The sequence below is a fragment of the Mesoplodon mirus genome, assembly GCF_964341445.2.
Source record: "Mesoplodon mirus genome assembly, chromosome: 3".
Classification (NCBI taxonomy): Eukaryota; Metazoa; Chordata; class Mammalia; order Artiodactyla; family Ziphiidae; genus Mesoplodon; species Mesoplodon mirus.
Genome location: NC_138978.1, coordinates 87,785,330 through 87,799,313, shown reverse-complemented (window position 1 = coordinate 87,799,313; position 13,984 = coordinate 87,785,330).

Genomic DNA, 13,984 nt, shown 5'->3' with positions numbered 1-13,984 from the left:
GTTAAGACTCCGTACTCACAATGCAGGGGGCCTGGGTTCCATCCCTGGTCTGGGAACTAAATCTTGCATGCCACAACTGAGAGTCTGCATGCCCCAACTAAGGAGCCTACATACGGCAATGAAGATTCCGCACGTGGCAATGAAGATCCCATGTGCCACAACTAAGATCTGGTGCAGCCAAATAAATAAATAAATATATTTTTTTTAAAATTGGGACTTCCCTTGTGTCACAGTGGTTCAGAATCTGCCTGTCAATGCTGGGGACACGGGTTCGATCCCTGGTCTGGGAAGATCTCACATACCACGGAGCAACTAAGCCTGTGCACCACAACTACTGAGCCTGCGCTCTAGAGCCCGTGCACCACAACTACTGAAGCCTGCATGCCCTAGAGCCCGCACACTGCAACTACTGAGCCCGTGCACCACAACTACTGAAGCCCGCGCACCTAAAGCCCGTGCTCCACAACAAGAGAAGCCACTGCAATGAGAAGCCTGCGCACCGCAACAAAGAGTAGCCCCCACTTGCCGCAACTAGAGGAAGCCCGCACACAGTAACGAAGACGCAACACAGCCAAAAAAAAAAAAAAAATTGAAACTGAAAAAATGTCTGTCTTGTTATACATTAAGCTCATTCAATATTATGCTTCCTATTAAGAATTATCAAAAGCAATGGTTCCCATTTCAGAGCATTAACTTAAAGAAGGAAGAGTTGTGTCAAGGACTATGAAAGGTCTGAAATTTTATCCCACTTGCAAACTGAAAAGTTAGCCTGCCAGAGTTTCATTGGTATAACAAAAGACATGACTCTTGGATTAGAGACAAAGGACAGCTTTCTACTCACAGTAATAAGAGTATCATCATTTTCTTCCAGCAGTTCCCCAAGGGCAGTTCCGTCGGGTGATGAGACAAAAGCCAGGTAACACTGTGTACACACAGTGGGTTGCATTATAGGAAAGGAACCCTGAGCTCAGGAAATCCCAACCTTTTTTAATGGGGCTGCAAGGAAACCTGCCCTCTGCTCTAGAGTGAAATACTATCTCTAACTTATAGTTATTCACTATACAAACATCCTTGAAATGACAGTTCAGTGGTGGGGCATTTCTAACAAATACATTGGTGATGCTTGATGCTGGTCTGAGGACCACACTTTAAGAACCACTGCACTAAGGGAAGAAAGGAGCATTCTAGGCAGCAATAACAACAAAGCACTATACGCTGGCAACCAGACAATAAAAGAAAATGATGTAATACCAGAATTTTAAGAAGTTCAGTGCATTAAAGTTGAAGGTATACATGTCTGAGGTAGGTGGGTGGGAAGAAAGGTAAAAATTAATTACTGCAAAGCTAGTAGCATTAAATTGAATTTCATTGTGGTCTAAATTTGGTACTTTTCTGATTATTAAGACTAAACACCCTTAAGCCATATTTCCACTTCTGTGACAAGCTTATGTCTTCTGCCTATTTTTCTATTAGCTTTCCTTTTCTCATTCATTTATAGGATTTCTTTATGTATTCTGGATATCAGTCTTTATCAGCTATGTGTGTTTTCTCCCAGTTTGTACTTGTCTTTTCCCCTTCTTTATGGTAGTATTTGATATACACAAGTTAAAATTTTCATTATTGTCAAATTTATCAATCTTTTTATTTATGGTTAGTGCTTTTTTGTTTCTTTTCCTTCCCTATTCCAAAGTCATAAATATTCTCCTTCATTGTCTTCTAAATTTTTAGTCTGGCCTTTCAAATTTAAGTCTTTAGTCCATCTGGATTTTTGTATAGAGTCTGAAGTAGGGATCCAATTTCATTTTTTAAAAATATGGCTTTCTAGCTGTCCCAATACTATTTATTCAGTCGTCCTTCCTCCCCCTGGTCATTTATAATACCACCTTAGTCATACATTGTTTCCATATATACATAGGTCTATTTCTGGGTTCTCTATTCAACTGCTCAGTTTGATTATTCCTAAATCAAAGTCACACTGTTTTTAATTATCATAGTTTTATAAAAAGTCTTGATATCTTTATGGGAAGTCCCTCCATCTTATTCTTTTTCAGTTGTGCTGTAGCTATTCTTTGGTCATTTTTCTTCCCTGTAAACTTTGGGTCACCATGTCAGTTGCTTTAAAAAACCCTGTTGGTTAAAGGTTGTTTGGGGAGTTTGTTGTAATGGTTTTGCTGTAAAAAGTGTTTCACACTCTGCTGAAATGTTGCTGAAAAGCATGGTACTGGTAACAGTTCAACAATCCGTGGTTGCTCACTCCTGCCTACTTTTACTTTCCCTGTGAAGCAGGTTATCATTGAAGGCGGTATGGAAAAGACTGCATGTGTGTTCAATTGTTTCTTCTCCTTCCTTCTCCCCTTGGCTCCCCCCATACCCTGCTTAGCTCCCTCAACCTCTTTTGTTCAGTGTGTGTATCCTTTTTTTTTATAAAGGAAAATTATTTCATTTAAATTTTATTTTTTAAAGCCTCCTTTAATTCTTGGTAAAATTAAATTAATATATTCTGGATTTTTCACACAGTAGAAAAGGCAGATGTCATTAATTCCCATCTGTCAGTGTGTGTATCTTGAAGCTAATTTGTACTACTGGTTATCTGACTGGAGCCACAGATGCAGAATCTGCATTGTTTGAAACACATTAACATTAAACAACCTAAAAGGGACTTAATATTAAACAACCTAAATTTAAAATGCCAAAAAATAGGGACTTCCCTGGTGGTGCAGTCTGCCTTCCAGTGCAGGGGATGTGGGTTCAATCCCTGGTTGGGGAACTAAGATCCCACATGCCGCCAGGCAACTAAGCCTGAGTGCCACAACTACTGAGCCTGCGTGCCACAGCTAAGACCCAATGCAACCAAATAAATAAATAAATAAATATTTTAAAAAAATAAATAAAATGCCAAAGAATAAAAACAAAAACAGAAAACCCTATTGGGGGACTTTTTAAAATTATAAGTGCATTTCACTATAAAACAATTTGGAAAAAACTATACTCTTTCTTTTTTGGGGCTGTGCCTCATGGCATGCAGGATCTTAGTTTCCTGACCAGGGATCAAACCCATGCCCCCTGCAGCAGAAGTGTGGAGTCTTAACCACTAGACTGCCAGTCAAGTCCCAAAACTAAATATTTTATGAACTTGAGACTTTCCATCTATGAATATATCTCTCCATATATTTAGGACTTATTCTCAAGTGTTTTCATTTAACATTGTGTCATAGCACATTCCTTACATATTTTTAAAAAATATGTAAAGCCTGAGTAACTTTCTGTTGTATGGATACGCCACACTTTATTTGACCATTATGTAGGGAAGGAAAAATAATTTTTCCTCCACCCTTCTGAGTTCTTGGCTTAGACCCCCTATAATAAAAGACAGATAAGAGAAAAACAAACAGAATTTTATTAACATGTATACCTCATGTATACCTGAGAGATACCCAGAAAAATTGAGTAAATCCCTGAGATGGCTCAAGCCACCACCTTATATACCATCTTCAGTTAAGGACAAAAGAAAGATGTTGTGAGGGCGGCCAGTTATGGAAGGGTATCAGGAAAAGCACAGTAAGCAAGGGTGAAGTTTGTTATGCAGATTTAAGTTGGTGCCATTTACACTGATAAGAGTTTCTTGTGATTTAGAGTCATCCTTCTCCTCTAGACACAGAGAAGGAGACACTTACAAATGGAGGTTTCCTTCATAAATGTAAATGCCCCTCACAAAAGAGTAACTTCTACCCTGTTTTCAGAACTTCTTCTGTGCCTGTTTCTTAAAAATAATCAGCTCAAAATAATCCTTATGCCAAATAGGCATATTCTGAGGTGGCATATTCTGCTACCCTTCAATTATCATTGGTAATTTAAATTGGGCATTTGATCTGCTCCCAAATTTTTCCAATTATAACTGACTTTGAAATAACATGGAATTACCTTTCAAAACCACAAATATCATATTCCTCCCCAATTAAAATCCTTCAATAACTCACCATGGCCTATAGAACAAAGTCTAAACTCAAGGTATACAAATTCTTTCCTTTTCATCCTCACATCCTGCCATTCCCCAACATATTACATATACTCTAGCTATTCTGAAGACCTTGTAGTCCAAAACAAGACGTTTTTTCACACCTCGTCCCTTTACATATTTTAACTAAAACTCCCCTCCTCTCCTTGTCAATTCCTACTTAATTTTAATAATGAGCAGTTTGTGCTTTTCCTGTTCTTTACAGGCAATTAGGAAATATAGTAGTCCAAACATATCTTTATTATATCAATCATTACTATAGTTATAATATTTGTTTACATAGCTGTATTCTCAATGAAAAGACTTCTCATTGGAGGCTCCTCAAGGAGAGGGACCATGTATTATTCATCTTTGCATTCCCAATGCCTAGCACAGTGCCTGGCACTTTTACCAAGTTCAAACAATAAGTACAGAGGTCAGAAGCAAAATAAAGGTCACAGCAAACTGGGAACAAGTAAGGGGGTTCCTGGTTGATTTCTAAGAAGAGGGAGGTTTTTGCCATGTGCCTTTCTTATGTGTTAGAGATCTGTTAGAGATGGATTAAGCTAGTTTAGAAGAATAACATAAGGCACACATTCAGACCTTTTGGTAGAAGATCCACGGTGTAGTGGAAAGACCAGGAATCTAGTCTTGTTATCTACCACTGTGATCACTCAATGTCTTTGAGCCTATTTTCACGTGAATACAATGACAAACAATGAGAAGAATAATACTGGGCTTGCCATTATCTCAGAGAATGGTTAAGAAAATCACATGACATAACACATATTAAAATATAAATATATTGTATTATTACCATCATTATATACTTTTGTCAACTCCTTAAACCAAACCAAAACAATAAACCACTTTCATAAGACTTTCAGTACTTTTTTCAAATGCTCCAACACAAATAATCCCTCAGTTACATTTTTCTCCCCTAGAGATCTCTTCTCACTCCTGCAGACTCTAGTCTTCCCTCTTCGATATAAACTGGATATTTCTCTGGGCCTGATTCATTAGCTGTGGTCCTGGGAATTCCTTTCACCTCTCTCCTAAGTTAGAGCCATGTTTCCCTCTCCTTGATTTATTCTTTTGTTTTGCTGAACCATTCTTCAGTTGTTCTCTGAAAAAAAAAGGATGCATGGCAGATACATTTATCTGTAGATATAAAGATAGAGATATACTTTGGGCCCTTGCATGTCTGAAAAGTCTTTATCCTATCTCTATATTTAATTGACAGTTATACCTTAATGTTTGGTGTCTTTCTTAATGTCTGTTGTTCTGAAATTTCATAGAAATGTGCCTTTGGGTAGATTTTTTTTACCTACACTGTGCTGAGTACTCAGTGTGCCCTTGCAATCTGAATACTCTTGTTCTTCATTTCTAGAAAACTGTTTTAGAATATTTATTTGATATTCCCACTCTTCTGTTTTCTCTCTTTTTTGCAACTGCTGTTAGTTGGGTATTAGACTCATAGCTTGATCCTTAACGTCTTTTCCTGTTTTCAATTTTTTCAGGTCATCTTCCATGTGATTTCCCTAATCAACTCTTAAGAAATTTTTAAAAACTTTTTTTTTTTTTTTACTGATTGCCCTAGAGTTTGCAATATACATTTACAACTAATCCAAAATACTTTTTTTAATTGAGGTATGATATTATATTAGTTGATTTACAATATTATATTAGTTTCAGATGTACAACATAGTGATTCAAAATTTTTATAGATTATATAGCCAATATTTTGTAATACCTAAAAATGGAAAGTAACCTTTAAAAATTGTATAAAAGACAAATTAAAAAAAATTTAAATTGAGCCATTAAAAAGCAAACTAGATTTTTATTTTTTGGCCATGCCTTATCAATTGGAGTTTACTGCATACAGTAGAATGCTTAGGCAGCAAGTCAGCCTTTTCACAGAGATAATCTCCCCAAGTTAATGTGTAGAGTTCTATTTAATAGTGTTGTTTAGTTTCTCTGGAGAATAATCTTCCAATCTCCTACCTAAGGGATTATAAACTTTCTGGGAGAGGTGGAAAGCAAGGATTCTGAGGATTTAATAGCTTAATGTACATATTTCACTTAATTCCTATGTTTTCAGCCACATACCTCACCCCAAGCCTCTGTTGTGCCTGGTATTCCCAAATCTATTTTCCCAGTTCAGCTTCTCCAGAGAATAAACCTCCAGCTTCCTCCACAGGAGAACTGTAGGGTGAGTTTGCCTAGATATTCAGAATAGAGGAGAGAACCTGGGGTGATTCTAATGGATTTGTATATAAACTTTCAACTAATCTTCCCTCCTTCCATGCCCTGCTACCAATGTGTGCCAATACCTGATACTTCAAGTACAGTACTAAGCCTCTCAAGGGGTTCATAAGGCAAACCTCTTCTCTTCTCATTAATTTCTCCTTTTGTAGGCACTTAGATAACTTTCTTTTATAACCAAATCAATTACCACTCCTCTCTGGTTTCCAGCTTCCCAATACTCATTTAAATCTCCCATTTGCTATTTTACTCCTCACAATATCTTTGTCTATGTAGGTTAATTTGTTTTTTAATTATTTACTATCATTTCATAAGTGTTTGGAGAAGCAGAGAAGATAAATAAATGGAGTCAATCTGCCATTTTAAACTAGAAACCTGTGTTATCTTGATTAATTCCTTCTTTATTTCCCTTGCTATCACTTATATATACCATCCATATTCTAAACTCTACCAAAATTCTCTCAAAACATCCCTTCTTATCTCTACAAATCCAAATTTCATATCTCAAACTAAAAAACCTTCCCAGACAAATATTATTCCACAAGTATTTTTCTTTAACCAGTATCATTAGAAAACTGCCCTCTAATTGGTATAGGAATTTACCTTCTTATTATAATTCCTTAACACTTAGTACAGCACTGTTTATTAAGTAGCTGGTCAATGAATTATGCCCCTACAACATTAGTGACAAGATACACTGTTAATATTAACAGTAAGCTTCTAGTAATGAAGAAAATGATTTCAACTGTAGGCAACACCTCATATAACTTATTCTAACATCTCTCAGTGAGATAAGGCACCTCCTACTGCCAAGTATTGTCCTAGGCACGTCACACATCTTACTCATTTTTACAACAACTCTCTACAGGTCAAGCTTCTCATTTTATAGTTTTGTGACTTACCACATTGTATTGAGATCACCTGTTAATCCACCTGTCTTGCTCTCCAACTGTAAATTTCTTGAGGGTAGGGACTATGTCTTCATATTTGACCTTCAGGGTTCAGCACAATGACTGGCACATAGTAGACACTCAATAGATATTTAAAATACTGAACTTTGAAAGCAAGTGTTTAGTAGGCTGCCTCCACTGAGAACCATAAGACCAAATGTATTCATGAAATGGCCCAGCCTAGATCTCAAGACTTTGCTAACCAAGATCCTAGAGAGAACTAAGTCATAAAGAGAAACTCAATATGTGGTGCCATTTTTCCCTGATGGCATTTTATGTTTGAAGTTTGTGGCTGAGAGCCTGAGAAGCTGAGCAGACCTTTTAGCAGTCTCAAGTGGTTAGAGGTGGGAAGTGGGGAGGTGATTTGCTTTCACTTAGGACTTTGAAGAGTCTCACTTAATCACACTATCTAGCAAAACTTTCTGCCAGAGCAAAAAATAAATCCCCTACAGAAGAAGAAAACATCATCCAGAGCCTCCAATTAAAAATTAACACTATAATTTTGCAATCATAACATGAAGCACATAATATAAAACACCCAAGAATACAAAAAGATAAGAACAGACTAAAAGCCTAGAGAAAAAGCTGACTATAAAGAAGAGACTGACAAGAGATTAAAATACTGGCATTATCCTACCCAGACTATAAAATAACTGTGACTGATATATTCAAGATATTATATGACAATTTTGGCAGAGAATTCGAAACCACAGAAGTGAAGCAAATGGATATTCTATAAAAGAAAAGTACAAAAATTGGAAATAAATCAGTGGATGGGTGAAAGCAGATTAAACACAAATGAAGAAGATAGGTCAGAAGAAAATATTCAGAACAAAGTAGGTAAAACAAAAGGATGGAGAATACAGAAAAACTACACATACGTGACATTACTAGTGCGAAATATGAAATTATCTAACATAGAAATAACTGAAATCTGAGAAAAACAGAAGAGAATAAGGGAGGACCAATATACGAAAATAGATTGGCCAAAATTTTTCTAAAAATGACTAAAGACATCAAGTCGTAGGTTCAAGATTCATAGTAAATTCCAAGCAGATTAAACAAAGTAATGGATTAACAAAGTAAAACTACTGAAAACCAAAGACAAAGAATAAAATGGTAAAAGAAGTCAGTGTGACAAGCCTCTTAGCCTCATCCACCAGACGGCAGACAGCAGAAGTAAGAAGAACTACAATCCTGCAGCCTGTGGAACAAAAACCACATTCACAGAAAGATAGACAAGATGAAAAGGCAGAGGGCTATGTACCAGATGAAGGAACAAGATAAAACCCCAGAAAAACAACTAAATGAAGTGGAGATAGGCAACCTTCCAGAAAAAGAATTCAAAATAATGATAGTAAAGATGATCCAGGACCTCGGAAAAAGAATGGAGGCAAAGATTGAGAAGATGCAAGAATTGTTTAACAAAGACCTAGAAGAATTAAAGAACAAACAAACAGAAATGAACAATACAATAACTGAAATGAAAACCACACTAGAAGGAATCAATAGCAGAATAACTGAGGCAGAAGAACGGATAAGTGACCGGGAAGACAGAAGGGTGGAATTCACTGCTGCGGAACAGAATAAAGAAGAAAGAATGAAAAGAAATGAAGACAGCCTAAGAGACCTCAGGGACAACATTAAATGCAACAACATTCGCATTATAGGGGTCCCAGAAGGAGAAGAGAGAGAAGGGCCAGAGAAAATATTTGAAGAGATTATAGTTGAAAACTTCCCTAACATGGGAAAGGAAATAGCCACCCAAATCCAGGAAGCACAGAGTCCCATATAGGATAAACCCAGGGAGAAACATGCTGAGACACAGAGTAATCAAATTGGCAAAAATTAAAGAAAAAGAAAAATTATTGAAAGCAGCAAGGGAAAAATAACAAATAACATACAAGGGAACTCCCATAAGGTTAACAGCTGATTTTGCAGCAGAAACTCTATAAGCCAGAGGGAGTGGCATAATATACTTAAAGTGATGAAAGGGAAGAACTTACAACCAAGATGACTCTACCCGGCCAGGATCTCATTCAGATTTGATGGAGATATCAAAAGCTTTACAGACAAGCAAAAACTAAGAGATTTCAGCACCACCAAACCAGCTCTACAACAAATGCTAAAGGAACTTCTCTAAGTGGGAAACACAAGAGAAGAAAAGGACCTACAAAATCAAACCCAAAACAATTAAGAAAATGGTCATAGGAACATACATGTCGATAATTACCTTAAACGTGAATGGATTAAATGCTCCAACCAAAAGACATAGGCTTGCTGAATGGATACAAAAACAAGACCCATCTATACGCTGTCTACAAGAGACCCACTTCAGACCTAGGGACACATTCAGACTGAAAGTGAGGGGGTGGAAAAAGATATTCCATGCAAATGGAAATCAAAAGAATGCTGGAGTAGCAGTACTCATATCAGATAAAATAGACTTTAAAATAAAGAATGTTACAAGAGACAAGGAAGGACATTACATAATGATCAAGGAATCAATCCAAGAAGAAGATATAACAATTCTAAATATATATGCACCCAAAATAGGAGCACCTCAATACATAAGGCAACTGCTAACAACTATAAAAGAGGAAATTGACAGTAACACAATAGTAGTGGGGGACTTTAACACCTCACTAACACCAATGGACAGATCATCCAAAATGAAAATAAATAAGGGAACAGAAGCTTTAAATGACACAATAGACCAGATAGATTTAATTGATATTTATAGGACATTCCATCCAAAACCAGCAGATTACACTTTCTTCTCAAGTGCACATGGAACATTCTCCAGGATAGATCACATCTTGGGTCACAAATCAAGCCTCAGTAAATTTAAGAAAATTGAAATCATATCAACCATCTTTTCTGACCACAACGCTATGAGATTAGAAATGAATTACAGGGAACAAAAACGTAAAAAACACAAACACATGGAGGCTAAACAATACGTTACTAAATAACCAAGAGATCACTGAAGAAATCAAAGAGGAAATGAAAAAATACCTAGAGACAAATGACAATGAAAACACGACGATCCAAAACCTATGGGATGCAGCAAAAGCAGTTCTAAGAGGGAAGTTTATAGCTATACAAGCCTACCTCAAGAAACAAGAAAAATCTCAAAGAAACAATCTAAACTTACACTTAAAGGAACTAGAGAAAGAATAAAAAACAAAACCCAAAGTTAACAGAAGGAAAGAAATCATAAAGGTCAGATCAGAAATAAATGAAATAGAAAGAAAGAAACAATAGCAAAGATCAATAAAACTAAAAGCTGTTTCTTTGAGATGATAAACATAATTGATCAACTATTAGCCAGATTCATCAAGAAAAAGAGGGAGAGGACTCAAATCAATAAAATCAGAAATGAAAAAGAAAAAGTTACAACAGACACTGCACAAATTCAAAGCATCCTAAGAGACTACTACAAGCAACTTTATGCCAATAAAATGGACGACCTGGAAGAAATGGATAAATTCTAGAAAGGCATAACCTTCCAAGACTGCACCAGGAAGGAATAGAAAATATGAACAAACCAATCACAAGTAATGAAATTGAAACTGTGATTAAAACTCCTCCAACAAACAAAAGTCCAGGACCAGATGACTTCACAGGTGAATTCTACCAAATATTAAGAGAAGAGCTAACACCCATCCTTCTCAAGCTCTTCCAAACAATTGCAGAGGAAGGAATACTCCCAAACTCATTCTATGAGGCCACTATTACCCTGATACCAAACCAGACAAAGATCCTACAAAAAAAGAAAATAACAGACCAATATCAATATGATGAATATAGATGCAAAAATCCTCAACAAGGGCTTCCCTGCTGGCACAGTGGTTGAGAGTCTGCCTGCCGATTCAGGGGACGCAGGTTCGGGCCCCGGTCTGGGAGGATCCCACATGCCACAGAGTGGCTGGGCCAGTGAGCCATGGCCGCTGAGCCTGCACATCCGGAGCCTGTGCTCCGCAAGGGGAGAGGCCACAGCAGTGAGAGGCCCGCATACCGAAAAAAAAAAAAAATCTAACAGCACATTAAAAGGATCATACAACATGATCAAGTGGGATTTATCCCAGGGATGCAAGGATTCTTAAATATACACAAATCAATCAATGTGATACACCATATTAACAAATTGAAGAATAAAAACCATATGATCATATCAATAGATGCAGAAAAAGCTTTTCACAAAATTCCACACCCATTTATAATAAAAGCTCTCCAGAAAGTGGGCATAGAGGGGACCTTCCTCAACATAATAGAGGCCATATACGACAAACCCACAGCAAACATCATTGTCAATGGAGAAAAACTGAAAGCATTTCCCCTAAGATCAGGAACAAGACAAGGATGTCCACTCTCACCACTATTATTCAACATAGTTTTGCAAGTCCTAGCCATAGAAATCAGAGAAGAAAAAAAAATAAAAGAAATATAAATTGGAAAAGAAGACGTAAAACTGTCACTGTTTGCAGATGACATGATACTATACATAGAGAATCCTAAAGATGCCACCAGAAAACTACTAGAGTGAATCAATGAATTTGGTAAAGTTGCAGGATACAAAATTAATGCACAGAAATCTCTTGCATTCCTATACACTAATGTTGAAAAATCTGAAAGAGAAATTAAGGAAACACTCCCATTTACCACTGGAACAAAAAGAACAAAATACCTAGGAATAAACCTCCCTAGGGAGACAAAAGACCTGTATACAGAAAACTATAAGACACTGATGAAGGAAATTAAAGATGATATCAACAGATGGAGAGATATACCATGTTCTTGGATTGGAAGAATCAATATTGTGGAAAGGACTATACTATCCAAAGCAATCTACAGATTCAATGCAATTCCTAACAAATTACCAATGGCATTTTTTACGGAACTAGAACAAAAAATCTTAAAACTTGTATGGACACACAAAAGACCCCATATAGCCAAAGCAGTCTTGAGGGAAAAAACTAGAGCTGGAGAAATCAGACTCCCCGACTTCAGACTATACTACAAAGCTACAGTAATCAAGGCAATATGCTACTGGCACAAAAACAAAAACATAGATCAATGGAACAAGATAGAAAGCCCAGAGATAAACCCACGCACCTATGGTCAACTAATCTATGACAAAGGAGGCAAGGCTATACAATGGAGAAAAGACAGTCTCTTCAATAAGTGGTGCTGGGAAAACTGGACAGCTACATGTAAAAGAATGAAATTAGAACACTCCCTAACACCATACACAAAAATAAACTCAAAATGGATTAGAGACCTAAATGTAAGACCGGACACTATAAAACTCTTAGAGGAAAACATAGGAAGAACACTCTTTGACATAAATCACAGCAAAATTTTTCTTGATCCACCTCCTAGAGTAATGGAAATAAAAACAAAAATAAACAAATGGGACCGAATGAAACATAAAAGCTTTTGCACAGCAAAGGAAACCACAAACAAGACAAAAAGATAACTCTCACAATGGGAGAAAAGATTTGCAAATGAATCAATGGACAAAGGATTAATCTCCAAAATATACAAACAGCTCATGCAGCTCAATATTAAAAAAACAAACAACCCAATCCAAAAAGGGGCAGAAGACCTTAACAGACATTTCTCCAAAGAAGACATACAGATGGCCAAGAGGCACATGAAAAGCTGCTCAACATCACTAATTATTAGAGAAATGCAAATCAAAACTACAATGAGGTAACACCTCACACCAGTTAGATTGGGCATCATCAGAAAATCTACAAACAACAAATGCTGGAGAGGGTGTGGAGAAAAGGGAACCTTCTTGTACTGTTGGTGGGACTGTAAATTGATACAGCCACTATGGAGAACAGTATGGAGGTTCCTTAAAAAACTAAAAATAGAACTACCATATGACCCAGCAATCCCACTGCTGGGCATTATACCCTGAGAAAACCATAATTCAAAAAGACACAGGCATCCCAGTGTTCATTGCAGCACTATTTACAATAGCCAGGTCATGGAAGCAACCTACATGCCCATCGACAGATGAATGGATAAAGAAGATGTGGTACATAATTACAATGGAATATTACTCAGCCTTAAAAAAGAATGAAATTGGGTCATTTGTTGAGACATGGATGGATCTAGATACTGTCAGACAGAGTGAAGTCTGTCAGAAAGAGAAAAACAATTATCATATATTAAGGTATATATGTGGAACCTAGAAAAATGGTACAGATGAACTGGTTTGCAAGGCAGAAATTGAGACACAGATGTAGAGAACAAACATATGGCCACCAAAGGGGGAAAGCCGCGGGGGTGGTGGTGGTGGTGGTGTGCTGAATTGGGCGATTGGGATTGACACGTATACACTGATGTGTATAAAATTGATGACTAATAAGAACCTGCTGTATAAAAATAAAAAAAAAAAAAGAAGCCAGTGCAAAAGGCATATTACTTTGAAAGGGGAATAATAAAACTGAAAGCTGACCTCTCAGTAGGAACAATGTAAGCTAGGACATAAATGAATAATAACTTCTGAGTGCTGAAAGAAGATAATTGCCAACGTGGTATTTTATGTTTGGGATATATTTTGAAAATGAGGGAGAAAGAAAGAAAAAAAATTAAGACAAAAATAAAGTCAGAGACTTTGTCACTAGTAGATCCACACTCAAAGGAGATACTAAGGGTAATTCTTCTGCAAACAGCACATGGAAGCACAAAGATGCCATAAAAAAACAAGAGTAATGGAAAGGGTAAATATAAAATATATAGGTACCTCTAAATAAGT